Genomic DNA, 20068 nt, shown 5'->3' with positions numbered 1-20068 from the left:
GGTCCTACCCCTAAGTTGTCTCATTATATATATGCAAATATTCTAAAATCTGGAAAAAAAATTCTCAACTCTGAAACACATCTGATCCCAAGCACTTTGGATAAGAACTACTCAATCTGTAATTCTATAATATTATTTAAGAGCCAGTCCATTCTCAAATTTTCTCAGTTTTCTCCAGAATATACTTTTAGCTTTTTTTTAGAACTTTGACTCAATCAAAATTCACACTGCCCACTTCTCTTTCTCTTGTGCATTTGACATTTTGAAGAGACTTAGGCAGTGTAACCATACAAGGTTCCACAGTCTAGATGTGTTCTTTCCCTCATGGTGTCATTTTTCTAACCCTGTGTATGTCCTACAACACAGGAAGTTAAAGAGAGAGGCTTGACTTTATCCAGGTGAAGAACGCTGGGCAAGAATAAGTTGCAGGCCCTGCCCCCATTTCATCAGGAAACATTTGATGTCAAGCAGTCCACTGTTAGAGAGACTGCTTTTCATCCATGGTCAAGATGATGACTGCCAAATCTTTCCATTTTAAAGGTAAGTATTTTTCCCCTTCTTCATGCAATTAGCAAGTGATTTTGTTGTGATGCTTTGCTTTTAGTAAATACCCTGTTTCTCCAAAACATTTCCTTTAATGACTTTAGCCTCTAAGTCCTTTTCTGAACTATTTTACTCAGGGTTACAAAATAATCATTTTCTAATTCCCTCATTCCCTCCCTTCTCTAAACTGGCATTAGTAAACTTCTGGTATTTGTTTGTTTGATTGTTTTTAAAGACCTTTATCTCATATCATGGTCTGAAATGTACTTCCTCCAAGCGTTATAACAAATGATTAACTTTTCCATTAATTACTAATATTAAAATTAAATAGTATAATAATCTCCTCATTGCGGCACGTCTCTTACTGTCTGACACCATGGTGGTGTCATAGATTTTTATGTATTTAATGTTTATAGTCAGTTATGTTCATTATCCTTTTTGATGCTCAAATTATTCCAGAACTGATTCTGGGTTTTTGTGCATGTCTCCATTAATACAGAGCTTGCTTGTTTTCTGGCATAACAGGATGTATCAGGTTCACTGTGTACTCTCCATGAGCCAGTCTCACAGCAGCCATTTCTCAAAAATAGTATTTAGAAACCACAATCTGGACATTAGGTGTGCTCATTAGATAAAATATTTTTAAAATAATTTTTAAAAGGAATGGTTGAGTTGGCAGGAAAATAGAAGCTTTTGGAGGCATCAAAAGAGGTAAGAAAACACTTATGGTGGTGTAGCATTTTGGCCTTTAATGAGCCACAGACATGGGGAACAATCAAAATTACTGTTTATGGAGCACTCAAAAAAGAAAGATAAAAACAGAAACCACCACACAGAACCTGATATCCTGAAAGGCAATGCAGTGTGTGGTTGAATTAGGAAGATTAAAAAAAGAAGAAGAAAGAAAAAAGCAGAAGGACATGGTAGAATATTTGCCTAGTTTAGCCATGAATCTATGTAGAACTAGAAAGAAAAAGAAAATTTTCCCCTGAAATTTTCCAAATATTAGTGTGCCTTTACTTGAGATTGAGAAATAAATTAAGTAGCATACCTTTCTGGTCAACAAGTTCTGTAACTCAAACACTAAGTAATCCTACCCCCCACACTCAACTATAGAAAACAGAAACATTCTTCTCTGAAGAAATGGGTCTTACATCTCAACCTCATAACATTTTCACATAAGCAAAATAGCTACCATCAGAGAAAGAGAGAAAAACTGAATTATCAGGAGGGAATTTTTTAAAACCTACAGAATATTGCCCCAAAGATACAAATATTGGTATTATCAAGTAAGGAATATTAAAACAAAAGGCTTAAAGAAAAAAAAAAAAAAACAGGTAAATGTATAATACAGAACAAGAGATTATCAAAAATAACCAGGGAGATATTTCAAAATTTCTAAATAGACTTTTTACAATAATTAAAATGAGTAACTCAATAGATGGCTTAAAAGCAAACTCTAGGGGTCAGGCATGGTGGCTCAGCCTGTAATCCCAGCACTGTAGGAGGCCAAGGCGGGCAGATACTTGAGGTCAGGAATTTGAGACCAGCCTGGCCAACATGGCAAAACCTCATCTCCACTAAAAATATAAAAATTAGTGGCGGGAATCCCAGCTACTTGGGAGGCTGAGGCAGAAGAATCGCTTGAACCCAGGAGGCGGAGGCTGCAGTGAGCTGAGATCGCACCACTGCACCCCAACCTGGGCAACAGGGTGAAACTCTGTCTCAAAAACAAGAACAAAAACAAGAAGCAAACTCTTGGCCACTGGGTAAAGAGAGAATTTATTTAAGAGAATATTGAGCTTAAAAAGTGACGCAAAGTGTAGCACAAAATCATAAAGAAATGAAAATATGAAATAGAGGTTAAGAGCTATTGAGGATAAAGTTAAAAAGTCACTATATGTCGATTCATAGTTCCTGAGAGGGGAATAGGGAAAATGGATAAAAGGCAATATCCAAAGTGATAATAGCTGAGAATTTTCCAGAAATGATAAAGACACCAATTCTGAGGCTCAGAAAGTCCAATAGATTTTAAATAGGATTACTGAAGAGAAATATACGCCTAGATGTACTATAGGAACTACAGTGGCACTGAAGATCAATAAAGAGAAAGTGAAGACTTTAAAAGCAGTCTGAGGGAAAAGACATTCTTTATGAAGGAACAACAAAACAGCTGAATTCTCAAAAGCAAAAATAGAAGCCAGAAGACAGCTGAATGTATATCTTCAAAGAAGAGAAAATAGATGCCAACCAGAATGTTATGTCTTCCCAAAACTATCATTCAGGAATGAGAGGGATATACAGACATTTTTAGCAAACAACAACAAAAATGAAGATGAAATAGAGATTACTTTGCCACAAAAATAAACACAAAATCTTATAAGAGAACAGTGAGCGAATATACTTTAGAAATACAAGGTTTCAGAAGGAAGGCCCGAGATACAAGAAGGCACAGCTATCAAGTTGCCAAATTTAAACAAAAATGGCCCTCAGGGTTCAAGGAAAAATTAAAATTAAATTCCAGATAAAAAACTGCATCACAATTAGGCTACATGATTTGAATTAAAGTATCAGAAAATATGTGTATAATGATAAAAGGCCCAATTCACCAGTAATATGTAAAACTCTAAACTTTATCCAGTAATGTATCTTTTGACTTTCTAAAACAAAAGGACAAAACTATATGGTAAAATTGACAAATTCACTATTATAGCAGACTTTAATATAACTTTCTCAGTAATTGATATAGGTCAGACCAAAAAATTTGAGGATGTACAAGATTTAAATATCACAATTCACAAGCATGTTCTATAGAAAAAACACACTCCCTAAATTGAAAGTATATGTACTTTTCAAGCACTCAGAGCAAAATTTGCTCATTTAATGAACCACAAAACTAACATCTACAAATTCTAAAACATCATTACCATAACAGCTAGATATATCTTTTCTGACTACATTTAAGCTAGAAATCAGTTATGAAAATGAACTTTAATCACTCACACATTTGAAAATTTTAAAATATGCTATTAAATAATTCAGATCATAAAATAAATCTAAAAAAATAGAAAATACATTGAAACAGTCATCATAAAATTACTATGTACCAAAAAGTATGAAATGCAATAAAGCATTACTTAGAGAAATGCTAATGTATTTAACATTCTTATACTTGAAAAGAAGAAAAGCTGGAACTTAATGAGGTAATATTCTAATTTAAGACTTTAGAAAAAAGAAAAACAGAATAAATCCAGTATAAAGCTAAAGACAGAAGAAATGAGGAAATAAGAAAGATAGCTCTGAAGTTAATGGAAAACTAAAATAGCAATACTTTCTTCTGAATAGTAGTTCTCGGAAAAGGCCGATAATCTGACTGTCCTCCGGTAAAACTAATCAAGAAAAAGAGCACGCACTATAAATGTGAAATGTATAAGAAATTTGTTTTTTTGTTATTATAACAAATTTGTTTTACTATACTTAGTTTCCTGTATATAATCTTGTGTGTTTATTTTTTGCATATTTAAACATATTATTTTGCCAAAGGGTCTATAGGTTTCTCTAGACTACCATGGGGTCCACAGCACAGAAAAGTAATAAACCCTGTTGTAACTTAAATATTGGGTTAAAGAGTTTTAGGGCCATTATCTTTTTCCTTACCTGGAAGGCTAAAGAAGTTGGATATTTTTTAGTTTTCTTTAAAACTCGTTGCATAGATACAGGAAAAGCAGGATGAATAAAGCAATAAGGAGACAAATATATGGATGAATAGACAAACAGATGTACATATCTACAAAATATTGGGCTATCTACTACAAACATACTGACAGTGCATATTAGGTCTGCAATTACCAGTATGTCCTAGGTTTGTTTATATTAATGATTCTAAATTTTTGATCTAAATGATTACACTATATTATATATCTTAATTACTGTTTTAGCAATATCTTGCCTTATTCTAGGTCATAAACTTACTGAATCTACTCATTAATGTACTTCAACATATTGATATCTATATGCATTTTTCCTTTTAATTAATTAAAACCTATCATATGCTCATCAGGGTTTTCAGTGTAAAAGTTGTCAAATTTAATGCAAACAACTATCTCCATTTATTTTTGAGGTCCACTGAAATGTTTTTTAATGAAAATTAGAATACGTGGGGGAAAGGTGAGCCAACAGTATACTAGAAAGTTTTAGAGAATATAGCAAATAATTTGGATAAATTGGGAATAAATAATTAAATTGGGATCAATTATATATGAGATCAATTATAGCAATAATTGGAAATAAATAATTGGGAATACAGCAAATAATTGGGAAGAGAAAACAGGACAGAGAAAGCCTCAGCTCTAAACACTAAATGAAAGATCTGTCCTTCTCAAAATAACCAAGGATTAGCTCAAAATTTAAACAGTCAAAACTGTTCCATTGTTTCATGCTCAGTAACCTAGAGAGCAATACATTACTGACACATACTCTCCGTATGAACAAAGCCCCCCACCCATAAAAAATCACACCTCTCATAATTGAAGGTCTGTTAGGAAAACAATACACTAACTCTATTAATCATCCTAATTTTTCATTCAATAAATATAAACTGATATCTAAATATCACCACATATTGGAGGAAAACCAACAGCATCCATAGCAAGAGTCAAAATAAATAAACCAAAAAGTTAGCCCCATAGGAAACAAATAACTTAGGAACCAAAATGAAAGTTAAAAATATTCCTATTAGTTCCCTCAGAGAAGTTAAAGATGATATTGCATCCATAAAACAAAAATGACCTATTACAAAAAAAGAAACACCAGAGAATGAGTTTGTAGAAAATGAATTTTAATTGTGATTACAAAAGAAATAAATTAATGCATTTAATAAGAAAATAATCCAGCAAGACCAAACTTAGTATTGAAAAGATTATGTTTTAAAAAAAATCCAATGCTATTTATTTCCAATATTTAATTCCAATATTTATTTATTTATTTATTTATTTATAAAGTTACAATATGCAGGTACAATTCCTGAGTGCCAGTGTTAATCTAACAAGCATTTCAGGAGGGGTTAATGGAGGAAAGAAAGTAATCAAGGAAATAATAGAAATAATAGAAAAAAATTATATTGAAAGGCCCTATCAGGTGCTGAGCTGGTTACATAGCAGAAAGTTACATATCGATAACACTAGTAAAATTTCAGGACTTTAAGGATAAAAAAGAAATCAATAAAATTTTCAGGAAAATATAATAAGAAACATGTACAACAAAAGAAACCAAATTTATTTCAACAAAATTGGATGCTCAAAGACAGAGGAAAATATTAAAAAATTTGAGTGGGAAAATGATTCTAAATAAGAATGCTATGTATAGTTAATCTATTAATCAAACTTGTATAAAATAAATACATTATTAACCGCCAAAGATAAAAAAGTTGTACAAATCCTTCCTGCCCACTATGAGAAGTAACACCAGGAAATTACAAAATAAGAAAAAGGCATCCTGGCTAACACGGCAAAACCCCGTCTCTACTAAAAATACAAAAAAATTAGCCAAGCGTGGTGGCGGGCACCTGTAGTCCCAGCTACTTGGGAGGCTGAAGCAGGAGAATGGCGTGAACCCGGGAGGCGGAGCTTGCAGTCAGCCGAGACCGCGCCACTGCACTCCAGCCTGGGCGACAGAGCGAGACTTCGTCAAAAAAAAAAAAAAAAAAAAAAAAAAAAAAGAAAGAAAAAGAAAAAGAAGTGCAAGGGAAAGAATGTCATAAGAAATGAACACCGTGAGTATGAACTAGAATAATGGTCCTCAACTTTGCACAAACATTAGGATCACTTCTGGAGCTTTTAAGACTATTGATGTCCAGCGAGAAGTAGCATCAGGAATTCTGGTAATATTTATTGTTTGGCCAAGGATTATAGGTACACCGATGTGTTTACCTTGTAATGTTTAATCACAACAAATACATATGCCTAATTTTCACTCCAGACATCAATCAGAACATCTAGGGGTTGGGTCTAAGAGGGGGCATTGTTTAAAAGCTCCTTGGGTCACTACTATTTGCATTCAGTATTGAACCACTGCCCCCAAAGAAGCTAAAATGCAAACAAATTAGTACTTTTTGAACCCCTGGTGCAGAAGGTTAAGTTAATCATACCCCTTAAATCATAGCATGCTGAAATCCCTTTTGTTTTAGTGATTCATTTATTGATTTTTTAAATTGTCATCTCCCACTCCCATTCTCCATTCCTTCCCTGACAGTCATTCTATTGTGTTTAGTGTAAAACTTTTTGTTTATATGTTTTCATGAAATATGAATTGTTATGTATGCTTGTAATTTTATTTATTTATTTTTAATTTGTGTGGGTACATAGTAGGTATGTATATTTATGGGGTGCATGAGATGTTTTGATACAGATACGAGACGTGAAATAAGCACATCACGGAGAATAGGTTATCCATCTCCTCATTTGCTTATAATTGTTTTAAAAGGTATTGTGTTTGATATCTCATTCTGTTACTTCAGACAGCTACTGCCTGAAATGGTAAATTAAGACCCACAAAAATAATGATAATGAGTATGGTGGTTAACAACACAATGAGCTATAAAACAAAGTATTTCAAAATACTACTTTTAGACACTAGAGCTGAGCAAGGGAGTAGATTTCTTTCATTTTATTAGACACTAATTTTCAAGATGACTTCTCAGAATAATCAATTGCTTTTACTTTTAGGGGCACGTAGTGCCATTACGGCATAGTTTATGTAATACATGTTTAATTATTATTCCTCTGGCAAAGTTTTAATTTGCATATGACTTTTTTGCCTTATTAATGTCATGTTTTGGACTAATTTTTATGTTCATGTTTAGGCTAGCATAGAGTAATTTCAAAGTCCATGGACTGGTCATAGACCTCTATCTTGAATGTGGGAAACATTCTTAAGTGACATTTTTCTTTCATTGCATTACTTTGCTGAAAATATTTAGCTTTCCCACTGACAAATTCATGATTTCTTGAAAACAGTACATTAAAAAGTAGATCTGTCACTGGATAAGTATAATAGTTTGTTCTAAAAACAGGCAAATATCTATGTGTTGTACATATTCTAATACATACACACTGGAGAGCATTTAATTGGACATAGCTAAATAGTAATGCATATGTTTTAAAAAGGCAAAAGAACAAAATATATAGAAATATATGAATTCTTTTGTTATCTATAATATGCTGATCTCTTATTAACACATGTGGAATGATTAGATAAACTCTTCCATTCCACAGATGCTGGGAGAAGAACAGCTTCCATCTTCCATTGAGTGAGACAGCTACTTACCCAGGGATGCCTTAAGAGTCGGTCAAAATGGTCATAGACAGTGAATGCCAAGCCAAATCCCCAACAAAAGGAAAAGCAATTGTATATGTTCATTCTAATGAGAGTTTTCCATTGAAATACCTACATAATTGAAGTTGGAATTGTCAAGACCATGTTGTGATATGATGTAAAATATTAAGTACAGAAAAATTTTTGCAATGTAGAACAAACATGTACACAAGCATATCATATTTGTTTCCAAACATAGGACTTTAAATCAATTAAAATTAGACCTTAATCTCATTTGTTGATTACTGAGTAAGTTTGAACAGTTATCATTGATGAAGAGATTAAGAAGGTGTGCATTTTTGGAAGATGTATTACTTTTTCAATGAAAAAGTGAATTAACCTACTCTATACAAGCCCATAAGTAGACACATAAAGCAGAATGCATTTAAAAGAGAAATTTGGAGGAAGGTTGAATCTGATGACCCTATTACCAACTGTTAGTGTGTGTGTGTGTATATATATATATATCATTACGGAGAATGAAAGAACAAACCATGTAGACACACACACACACACGTATGTATATATACACATACTGATTTGATCTATTTAATAACCTTGAAAAATAAATAGCAGTAGAGTTATTATTTCCATGTTACAGTTGAAAAAATTAAGAGGAATAGAAGAAATCAAATGACTTGCCCAAGGTGCTACAGCTAGAGGCAGTACTGGGCTACTGGGCAAACAGCCAGGTCATCAAATTTAATGTTATTCTGCTTTATATTTTATCTTGTTACTTCAAATAACCACAAGTAGCTGCTGTTTCATGTTCATTTTTAAAGTAGTCCCTAGTTCTCTGTCTTTTTAGCAACATCATCATGCTTGATGCCTTGATTACAATACCCATACTGCGGAATAATAGCCCCCAAGAATGTCCACATTTTAATCCCTAGAACTTGTGAATATGTTAAGGCTGCATGACGAAGAGAAATTAAGATTGCTAATCAATTGACCTTGAAATAGATGGTCTTGAATTATCTGGATGAGCCCAATGAGATCATGAGGGTCCTTGAAATTAGAAAAGGAAGGCAGAAAAAGACATTCAGTAGAAGATGTAAGTGTGGAATAATGGTCAGAGATGCTATATTGCTAGCTTTGAAGATGATGGAATGGAGCCATGATCCAAGGAATGTGAGCAGTCTCTAGAAGTCAGAAAAAGCAAGGAAACAGATTTTCTCTAGAGTCTACAAAAGAGAACATAGCCCTGCCAATATCTTGATTTTAGCCGAGTAAAACTCATGTCAGACTTTAGTCCAAAAGAACTAAAGAGAATGAATTGGTGTTGATAAAGTTACTAAGTTTATGGCAATTAGTTACAGCACCAATAGAAAATTAATACATATACCTTATCATCTCATAATACATACACCTTATCAGTTCACAATGGCAAACACATATTTCTTGCTCAAATCACCTGAGGTCTGCACGTCAGCTGTGGCTTTAACAGGTTCTTCTCAGTTCTGTGCTCTGAGTTTCCTTTCTGGAAACCACTCTGAAGAAGTAACCACTGTCTGGGTCATGCTGTTCTCAATTAAGGGAAGCCACAAAAGATCCAAAGCCAAGCTAATGCTAAGATTTTGCTCAGATGTATTTGTCAAATTTAACAGGGCCTTTTGAAGAATTGTAAATAATTCTTAGTTGATCCTTCCTCCAATCCCCTCCCTACTATGCTACATACCCATTTATATCCATTACTAGACCATGGGCTCCTACAGGTCCAAACCTATCCCCCTAAAAATACAAACATGTTTCCTGGGAAGAATACTACTTAACTCCACAAATAAATCCACCCATTTGACACTTGTTAAGCTTACCTTCTACTCAAAGCAATGTGCAGGTAGCAGGGCATACAAAGCAGAAAAAGATACAGTTTCTGTTTCTAGGCAGCTCGCATTCTTAGAATGGAGACATCTACATAAACAAACATAATGTGAAGCACTAAGTGCTTTGTGCTGGTTCCGAGCTGGTCCACCTTAAGATTCATGCCTCCTCCTAGCTCTGTTCCACCCTGGAACACAGGAAGCTAAGCCCTGAAGGTGATGTTTCTCAGGATACTCTGTCAGCTGGCTTCCTGCTAGATTTAGCCAAAGGAGGTGCTAGCTAAAGATTGGAGGACATAAAATAAAGGTGAATAAATTAGTACCTATTTTGTTCTTACCCTCACTTTTCCTCTTGATCTTGAGAGGATATTTTAAGTGTGAATGGCCATAGAAAAGAGTATCTGGAGCAATGCAGTTCTGATGGATTAGCATGTAATTAAAAATAGGAAAGAAAGGAAAAATGGATGTACGTAGGTATCTACATAAAACACAGCCATGGGAGGTGCATGCATCTGTTCTTATTTGAGGGTCACTTCATTAACTGAAAGAAAACCATTAGAAACACTGCAAAATTCTACATACGCATAATTCTATAAATATACGAATAAGTGAAGAGTATCAGAAATGTACCAAATATGAAATCCTTGCTGTGCAATATATATTATTTGAGGGAAGATAGTTGATTTGGTACAAAACGAGCTTAAGCATTATGCTTAACCTCCTGGCTGGGCGCTTAAACAGAGCAGGCCAAACTCTGAAGAAGCTCTTTTCTCCCTCACCCAGAGGTGGTTCCCATAGAGACCACGGGAAGGCACCGGAGTGAGCTGACACAGATGGTTGTGCGCCTATCCTGTCTGGTTAAATCCCTATCTGTACCAAGTAGCAAAAAATGACTCCAGAAAAATCTTACATTCATCCATTGTTTCTTAACATCTACAGTGTGCCAAATACTGTGCCAGGGATCCGGGTTACAAGGATGAACAAGTTAGGCATGGTCTCAACTTAGAGTTGAGTGAAGAAACTGAAGAGTGGGGAAATTTTGGTTTATGACGTTGCCAAAAGTCACACAGCTGGTAAAGAGCTGGCCAAGGTTCGCACCCCCATTTGACTGCCCTTGAAAGTCCATTCCCTCAACCCCTACCCTATGCTTCCCTTTCTTTTTCCTTTTACCCTCTGAATTTTTTTCTCCTGTAAACTTCAGGATAACAATTTTTATGGTGGCAGTTTGTCCCACTGCCTAATGAATGTTTCTTAAAATATACATTGAAGGTCCTTGGAATTGTATTAGGTTGCAATTTTGTGTTATCTGATAAGCAGCATGGGTCAGGGTCTGCCAAGCCCTGCCTTGACTGAATTAATCAGCCCGAGGCTGTCCCAGGGAAGCCAGCAATTCTGCAGTGACTTTCCCCATACAGATGGCCCCTTAGTCAGCTCTGAAAATGCAGAGGGAAGTCTGGCATGGCGTTACAGCAGCAGACTGGGTGGACAAAGGCCTGGGTGGACACAGATGCCCAAGCAATTGTATTGCATCTATTTCCTGTCATTTAAACCCAGTGTCATTTATTATTCAACTCTGAGTGTATTTTGGAGATTCAATTTGTAGGGTGTATGACACACAGAGTAAATTGGTGTGTGTTATCTCAACTCATTTGCTGGAGGACAGGTGTTCACATCACAAGAACCAACAGCCCCATCCACAGTAATTGGTGCCTTGGCTGGCAGTGTGAGCCTAGAGGGCAAGGACCAAAAGTGCATGAAGAATGAACCAATAATAATTTCCACACGTGGCATAGTGTGTTTTACTTGAGGCTCTCAAAGCACATTTTAGGCATTCATTCTCTCTCACTACAATACCGCCCAGGCTTGCTATTACTCTCATGCTACAGCCAGGAAAACAAAAGCAGAGAGTGGCTGACTCAAGAGCACAGAGGGACACAATGGTAGAATGGGGAATAAAAATTCAGGAGGCCTGATCTCTCATTCTGTCTCCTTGGAATCTCCCCACATCCATTCTCCTCTCATTTATTATTTAATGTCTTAGGCAGGATATTATTAAGGAACCTAGACTGGTGAATTCAATTTTGTTCAGGTTAATTAATTTCAAAATGCTTGCAAGTCTGCATAGTGAACAATATCACACTCAACACAAATAATAGACCAAAAAAAAAAAAAAAACAAATATAGTTGCCATATGTTTCAAATGTAAGTAGCATACAAACAATAATCACCACAAGCTATTGAACACACTTTCAGTAACATGCATATTGTGTATGAATAAGTATTTCCATGTGCACGGAGTGTAGTCAATCAAAGTAGGATATAAAGATTTGTATGAAGTGAAGAAACTCCAGAGCCAACATATCATCTTAACTACATAGCTAATCGTCATTTCAGAAAATTTTGCATGCAAAATTCACTTAAAATATGAAATTTAAAAACCCTGTACTTGTGGGGTTTATTAATAATGAGCAGGGAAAAAATGGAACTTTTGCCCTGGAGCTCAGGTGAAAAGACGTAATTAAAAATACTGCACTGGAAAAAGTGATTTCTACTTCCCAGATGGCATTCAGTTTCCTCATACTTACAAATAGCCATATAGAGCAAAACCAACATATTCCATTAAGCTCCTTCCATTTATAACAAATGCAGGTTTCTTTATCACTGCTTCAGAAATTCCAAAATAAATAAATAAATACATGAAAAAAGAGATTGACTGCCATCTTCTCTTTTTGGGTTAAGGTATGCAAACGTGAAATAATTTAAGAGATTTCTCACCACTAGAAAATTAAATTTTATGTATAACATGACAAGGGCATACAGGGTCACTACCCACAGCCATACGGGCAGTACACAGCACAACCTCAGGGAACCCTAACATAACCCAGGCTGAGAATGGAGACCTTGGGGTTGAACAGGTAGTACTTAGGCATTATATTAGGAAAAGATAAAATTCCTTTTCTATTACGTCCAATCTACCTGTTAACTGACCAAGCCTAGGCATAAATGCAGAGTATAAAGTTATCTAAACCTCTTCATGGAGGGGCACCAGCTTTTGTTTTACACAAATACCAAGATGTCATGAGTGATCTCTACCATAACAATATTTTCAATGTAATTTTCATTTTCATCTAAAATGAAAGTAGAAATAAAGGAAAAGGGGATAGTGATACCTTCACAATAGCACTACAATGTGTTGGGGGAAGAGGGAGAAAGGCTCAGGAAGTTAAAGTAATGGGTCCACAGTAGTAATCAGAGGATCTAGAAAGATGTGATTCTATGTAATAATCATGATTTTCCAATTTCCCGATAAGTTGTGGGATTTCAAACTATTAAGAGGATATAACCTTATTGAATAAGTTTCTTTCAAAGCTGGTTTCCACAGCTGAGTAAAGTTTTATTTGTGGGTTAAGCCTCATCTGTAGCTCTAAGACCTGATATTCAAGAGGAACAAAAAATGAATCAAGCCATAAACCTGGTATCTCTCTAGCCGAACACTCTGCATTAATAATTAAACCCTTACCTTGTTTTGGGGACATATTTTCCATCTGTATCCCATCTACAGTGCAACTTGCTGAACTTTTTGATGTCTCAGTTCCTCCCATGAAAGCCTGATTGCCTGTTTTTGTCACTGCCTTGCCACACCCCTGCAAGGGCCTGCCTGGTTCCTGGACCACGGCCTCTACTTGCTCACCATGGTGGTCACCATGCTTTTAGCTTTAACTAGTCTGTCTGCATCTGCATTTGTCATTGGAGAAGCCAGTTCCCCAATACAAAACAGAAGAGCAATAGAGAATATCAGAGCAAGGAACAGGAAGGAATGTGTTCATAGCTACCATAATTTTATTGATATCAATAATAATTTTCCATATGGTCTTTGTCTTCATCCCACATTTTGGCCCTATAACAAAGGCAAATGTTGAATTCATTTCCTGACTACATGTGGCTTTCCGTTGGTCCTTTCTTCTTCTCCATCAGTAGACACATTTATCTTCTGCTCATTAATTCAGCTGGCATGGGTTTGCAAGCATATGTTCACTGGAAGAAATCTAAATGATAGTGACCTCAGCCTCAAGAGAAAAATCTCTAGTTATTTAAATAATTTTAACATAGTTAATACACTAAATGCCTGATAGATCATGTGAAGATCAGACATGTCTTTATTCATTCAAAAACTAAGAAATGTCAAACGAATATTGATGGCTTCTGTTTCCATTAAGAACAGAAAATTCCTTGGTTTTTACATGCTTGTCGCATCTAGAACAGTGCCCAGCAGGTAAAGGGCCCTCAATAAATACTTGCTGAATGAATAACTTAGGTAAATGGGAATTATTTATTGGCAGATTTCTTCTCTTCTCAATATTTTCTTTCCTTCTTTTGCATTCCCCATAATATAAACTGGAGTTTTCCATGAAAAGGTGATGAATGCCCAGTGAATGGACTGGTGAATGAGAGACCCAGTAATGCCAGCTATAAACTCTTTCTGTATTATGATCTCAAATATATCTAAACACCTGTATATAAGCAGAGAAAAACATTGCAGAAGGGAATGCAGCAAAATCTGAACAGTGGTTGTCCCTGTGTTGTGTGATTTTTTTTTCCTGTTTCAATTTTTCTATGATGAATATGGATAACTTTAACATGTATTATAAAAACCATCACACATAATAAACAGAACTCAAATGATATCAAAGCTGTTTAAATATAAATTGTTTTCATTTCAAACCCTGTTGCCCAGAGATAAATATTATTAGTACTCTGATGTAAATATACACACACACGTGCACATGCACACATTTTGTACATAAATGTAAAATGGCTCAGTCACACTATATATACCATATTTGAACCTACTTTTTTCACTCAGTGACAAGGGCTGTTTGTGTATATTTATATATTTATATATAAACTTATTTGAACAATTGCCAATTATTTCATTGAATTGATGGGCCATAATTTATTTTTATAAGTTATTATTTAAAAATTTTAAACAATTATTTTTAATAAGTAATTATTTCCAATTTTTTGACTTAATAAATATACCATTTTACACTTGACTGATTATTTTCTTATGTGAAATTCCTATGAACATATTTATTATTCATAGAGTCAGAACATAGTTAAATATTTTGATGTATTTTTTTCAGATAGTTCTCCAGAAATGTATCAATGCACCCTTATGTGTAAAATAAGTGTGATGTGTTTCCCTGTGACATTTACTAAAATCAGACATTGAAAACACTGTTGTTCATTTGATAATGTTAACATATCTTATTGCTGTTTTGTGTTGTTGTTTTTGTTTTGTTTTGTTTTGTTTTGAGACACAGTATCGCTCTGTCAGCCAGGCTGTAGTTCAGTGGCATGATCTTGGCTCACTGCAACCCCCGCCTCCCTGGTTCAAGCAATTCTTCTGCCTCTCGAATAGCTGGGATAACAGGCATGCACCACCATGCCTGGCTAATTTTTGTATTTTTAGTAGAGATGGAGTTTTGCAATGTTGGCCAGGCTTGTCTTGAACTCCTGACCTCAGGTGATCTGCCCACCTTGGCCTCCCAAAGTGCTGTGATTACAGGCATGAACCACCCCACCTGGCCTGCTGTTTTAATTCATAAATCTTTGGCTCTTATTAACATAATGTATCTTTTCATTTTTATGGGATGTTTATTCAATCATGAATTGCAGTTGATGCCCTTTGCCCATTGCTTTTCAGTGGTCTTTGGGTTTTATGTTTTGTTAGAAAGCACTTTCTACCTCAAGAACGTTAAAGTAGTCTACATTTTCTAACAGTGTTACGTGTTACATCTTTTATATTTATATTGTAAGTACATCTAGAATTGAGCATGTGTGTATAAGAGTTGCAGATACTTGAATTAACATTTTGTTGTTAAATCGAGAGCTAATTTTTGCCAATGCAATTTATTCGACAATCTATTTTCCTGCATATATATGGAATATCACTGCTATTCATTGTATGCATCCATATATTCATAGTAACTTCTTAGTACATTTGTAGATTCATAAGAAAATATATTAATTTTGAAATCTAAAAAATATAGCATAGAAAAAAGAAAAGCATAAAATTAACAAAAACTAATGAAAAAAAGCATGAAATGGCATGAGGTCCCTCTGCTATTATACATCTTCATAATTTCTGGCAATTTTCCATCTATAACCTCAGTATATTTATAATTTCTCATTCTATTTCCTCTAATAAACCTTAAGTACTCAAAGGCAGAGACCATATCTTTGTTATTAATCTCAAAACCCTGGACTGCAGATTTCCCAACATATAGCAGGTATTAATGCTATTCACATGTTTAATGAATAAAGTGCTCCTGATCTTACAGAATTAGCCAAGAGAGACATTTCTGATGCCAGAAAGTATAAGGTAAAATTCCAGAATGAGTAGTGTAAATAATAAAGTGCCAAAATATTTCAGAAGACAATTCAGCTTCATACTTGTTGAGCTGATCTGATGTTGGAGTGTTAGCAAAGATGTCCTAAAGTATTTCACTGGGTTCTAAAGCATGGATTGGAATTGTTTGGTTAAATGGAGGAGAGAGGAGTCCAACAAGTTAATCTTTGGCATTGCTTGGGAGACGAATTTTATCAAAGAAAATTGAAGAAACCAATTGGGTGAGTCATGTGGATCATGTTAAAGAGACTATGAAATGCATTTAATTATATAGTGTGTTAGACCATTCTTGCATTGTTATAAAGAAATACCTGAGGCTAGGCAATTTATAAAGAGAAGAGGCTTAATTGGTTCACGGTTCTTCAGTATAGGAAGCATGACATCTGTTCAGCTTCTGGTGAAGGCCTCTGGAAGTTTACAATCATGGCAGAAGGTGAAGCAGGAACCTGTGTATAACATGGTGAGAACAGGAGCAAGGTGTAGGGGAAAGGTGCTACATACTTTTAAACAACTAGATTTTCTGAGAACTCACTCACTATCATGAGGACAACACCAAGCCATGAGGAATCTGCCCCCATGACCCAAATACCTCCTACAAGGCCCCACCTCCAATGTTGGGGATCACATTTCAATATCAGATTTGAGCATGGATAAATATCCAAACTACTACATCATTCAGCCCTTGCTCCTGTGCCCCCAAATTTCATGTCCTTCTTACACTGCAAAATATAATCATGTCTTCCCAATAGTCCCCCAACATTTTAACTCATTCTGCTATTATCTCAAAAGTCCCAAGTTCACGTCCAGTCTATCATCTGGAGATAAATTCATTCACCTATGAGTCTGTAAAATCAAAACAAGTTATTTACTTCCAAGAAACAATGGGGGTACAGTCAGTCATTGGGTAAACAGTCCCATTCTAACAAAAGAGAAATCACCCAAAAGAAAGGGCTACAGGCCCCGTTTAAGTTTGAAACCCAGCAGGGCAGGTATTAAATCTTAAAGATCCAAAGTAATCTCCTTTGACTCTGTGTTCCAAATCCAGGGCACACACTGGTATGAGAGGTGAGATTCCAAGACCTTGAGCAGCTCTATCACTCTGGCTTTTCCATACTGAGGTTGCAAGCTTCTGGTGATTCTACCATTCTGGGGTCTGGAGCACAGCAGCCCCCTTCCCACAGCATCACTAGGCAGTACCCCAGTGGGGGCTTTGTGTGGGGCTCCAATTCCACATTTTCCCTTACCACTACCCTAATAGAGGTTCTCTGTGAGAGCTCTACTCCTTCAGTAGACTTCTGCCTGGGCACCCAGGCTTTCTCATACATGCTCTGAAATCTAGGTAGAAGCTTCCAAGCCTCCTTTACTTTTGCACTCTGTGCACACACAGGCTTGACACCACATGGAAGCCATCAAGGCTTACACCTTGTGCCCTCCAGAGTGGTGGCCCTAGCTGTACCTGGGGCCCTTTGATCCATGACTGGAACTGGAGTGGCCAGGATGTAAGGAGCAGTGTCCCAAAGCTGCAGTGCCCCAGACCTGGCCCCCAGAACAATTCTTTCCTCCTAGACCTCTGGGTCTGTGATGGGAGGGGCTGCCCTGAAGATCTCTGAAAAGTTTTCAAGGTCTTTTTCCCATTGTCTTTGCTATCAGCACCTGGATCCCTTTTAGTTAGGCAAATCTTCCTAGGTAGTGGTTGCTGTGCAGCCTATTTGAATCCTTCTCCTGATAATGCTTTTTATTTATGTGCTACATAACCAGGCTGCACATTTTCCAAAGTTTTTTGTTCTGCTTCTTTTTTTAATATAAATTTCAACTTTAAGTCATTTGTTTACTCTTACATCTGAACACAGCTTGTTAGAAGCAGCCACACTATTTCTGAGGGCTTTGCTGCTTATAAATTTCTTTGTTGCTTATAAATGAGATATCCTAGCTCATCACTCTTAAGTTCAAATTTGAATTCTGCTATATCCTACGTCATCACTCTAAAGTTCAAATTTACATAGAACCCTAGGGCATGAACAGAATTCAGCCAAGCTCCTTGCTAAGACAGAACACAAGTGACCTTTGATCCACTCCCCGATAAGTTCCTCATTTCCATCTGAGATCTCATCAGCGTGGACTTCACTGTCCATATCACTGTATCATCATATTGGTATAACCATTTAACCAGTATCTATGAAGTTCCAAACTTTTCCTCATCTTTCTTTCTTCTTGTGAGACCTCCAATCTCTTCCAACTCCTGCCTATTACCCAGTTTCAAAGTTGCCTCCATGTTTTCAGGTATCATTATAGCAGCATGCCACTCTTGGCACCTAATGCTGATTGGTCTTCACCCAAGGATACGTAATGATACATGATCAAAACCATGAAAAACCAGACCTTCACTTCCAGTAAAAGCTTATGCACCCCAGGTATATCTAGGTTGTATTAAATTGACCTTGGTTTGTTTGTTTGCCTGTTTGTTTGTTTGTTTGTTTGTTTGTTTCTCCCTATCCCTGAGCATTTGGGTATTCTTTTATGGAAGGGTGACATGGTGACAATCTTTTTCCTTTAGTTATATGTGCTTACTTTAATAGTATCATTAAACCCATTATTTTTATTTTATTTGCCCCACAAGGCTATTATAATCATACAAATAGAAATTATATGGGCCTAGGCAAGAAAAGTAAAAATGTGAATGGAAAGAGGAAGATTAATGTGAATTTGGAGTGAAGACTCAAAGAGACTATGTGAACAATAGAATACAGAAGGTCATGAATATAGAAAAGCCAAAGACAACTCTAGTTTCCATTCCTATTGGCCTAGGTGAAATCTATCACCACTGACAGACAGAAAAGTCACTAGAGGAATCTTCTTAGGGATCAACAACAACAACAAAAGATAATGAATTCTCTTTAGAAACGTTGACTTTGAGACAACAATAGATTTTCCAAACAGTGGCAGTGGCGTTTGTCAGTTATCAGATGGGGCATTAGTCCTCTTAAACACTCTAAATGAGACAGCTAGGATGCTAAGACTAGAGAGACCCTCCAGAGGAAAATGAAAGGACCAAAAATCATTCAGCAACAGGTGATAGGAGGAAGATAAGTTGAGCATCAGGCATGTCAGAGATTGCATAATACCTAACAGTTCAGACAGGCAGTTTGTGGCATAAGAAGACAAAAGTGGTAGAAATTCTGCCCTGTGGATTGCTGTTCATGGCCATAGTCCTATTTTTTTTGGATAACTTGGAATGACTGTTTCCACCACAAAACAAGGACTCATGTGTAGAGATACAGGATATGGACCAGGAACATCTAAATTAGTATCCTACTCAGACAAACACAGTGAAATTTGCTCTCTAAACATGGCTTTTAGTATCTCCATGACAGTGATGAGCTCTAAAAAAATGCTTACAAATAGCTTAGGATAATGCATAAAAATAACTTAGAAAAAAATAATCATTAACCTCAAAGATTGCATTTATGTTTTTAGATGCTTATTTAGTTTTCTGCCTTGGAAACTCAGAAAATGAGAACAGTAGAGTTTGAAATCTTCACTATTACTGATACATCTTCTTTCAGTATATTTAATGGCAGTTTTTGTTTTTAAATGTCTTTACATCTACCATTACTTCTTGGTTTTCAGTGGTGCTTGTGGTATTTCCTAATGTGTGATCTTCTGCAAATTTTGTTACAAGCTGTCTACTCCTACAATTAATAGAGATGTTAAATAAGGTAAGCTATAAAACTCATATTGCTCACCACCACCATTAACTTGGTACCTTGCCATTTATTAACATCTTTGTTTTTGTTTGTTTTGTTTTGTTTTTTGAGATGGAGTTTTGCTCTTGTTGCCTAGGCTGGAGTACAATGGTGTGATCTCGGCTCTCTGCAACCTCTGCCTCTTAGGATCAAGCAACTCTCCTGCCTCAGCCTCCTGA

At 35.8% G+C, this 20068-nt stretch overlaps 1 long non-coding RNA gene across 1 annotated transcript in view; it reads left to right on the top strand.

Annotated features, from left to right (window-relative positions):
• The window catches only part of LOC126941067 (uncharacterized), a 40288-nt gene extending 32179 nt beyond the window's left edge, over positions 1–8109 (top strand). The window contains exons 2-3 of the long non-coding RNA XR_007721079.1: positions 4664–4710; positions 7815–8109. This is a non-coding gene — a long non-coding RNA (uncharacterized LOC126941067). The remainder of the gene's footprint in view (positions 1–4663; positions 4711–7814) is intronic.
• The last annotated feature ends 11959 nt before the right edge of the window (positions 8110–20068 follow it).

Source organism: Macaca thibetana, chromosome 18, assembly GCF_024542745.1.
Source record: "Macaca thibetana thibetana isolate TM-01 chromosome 18, ASM2454274v1, whole genome shotgun sequence".
NCBI lineage: Eukaryota > Metazoa > Chordata > Mammalia > Primates > Cercopithecidae > Macaca > Macaca thibetana.
The sequence above is the reverse complement of the archived record's forward strand: the minus strand, read 5'-3'. Positions and strand labels throughout refer to the sequence as shown.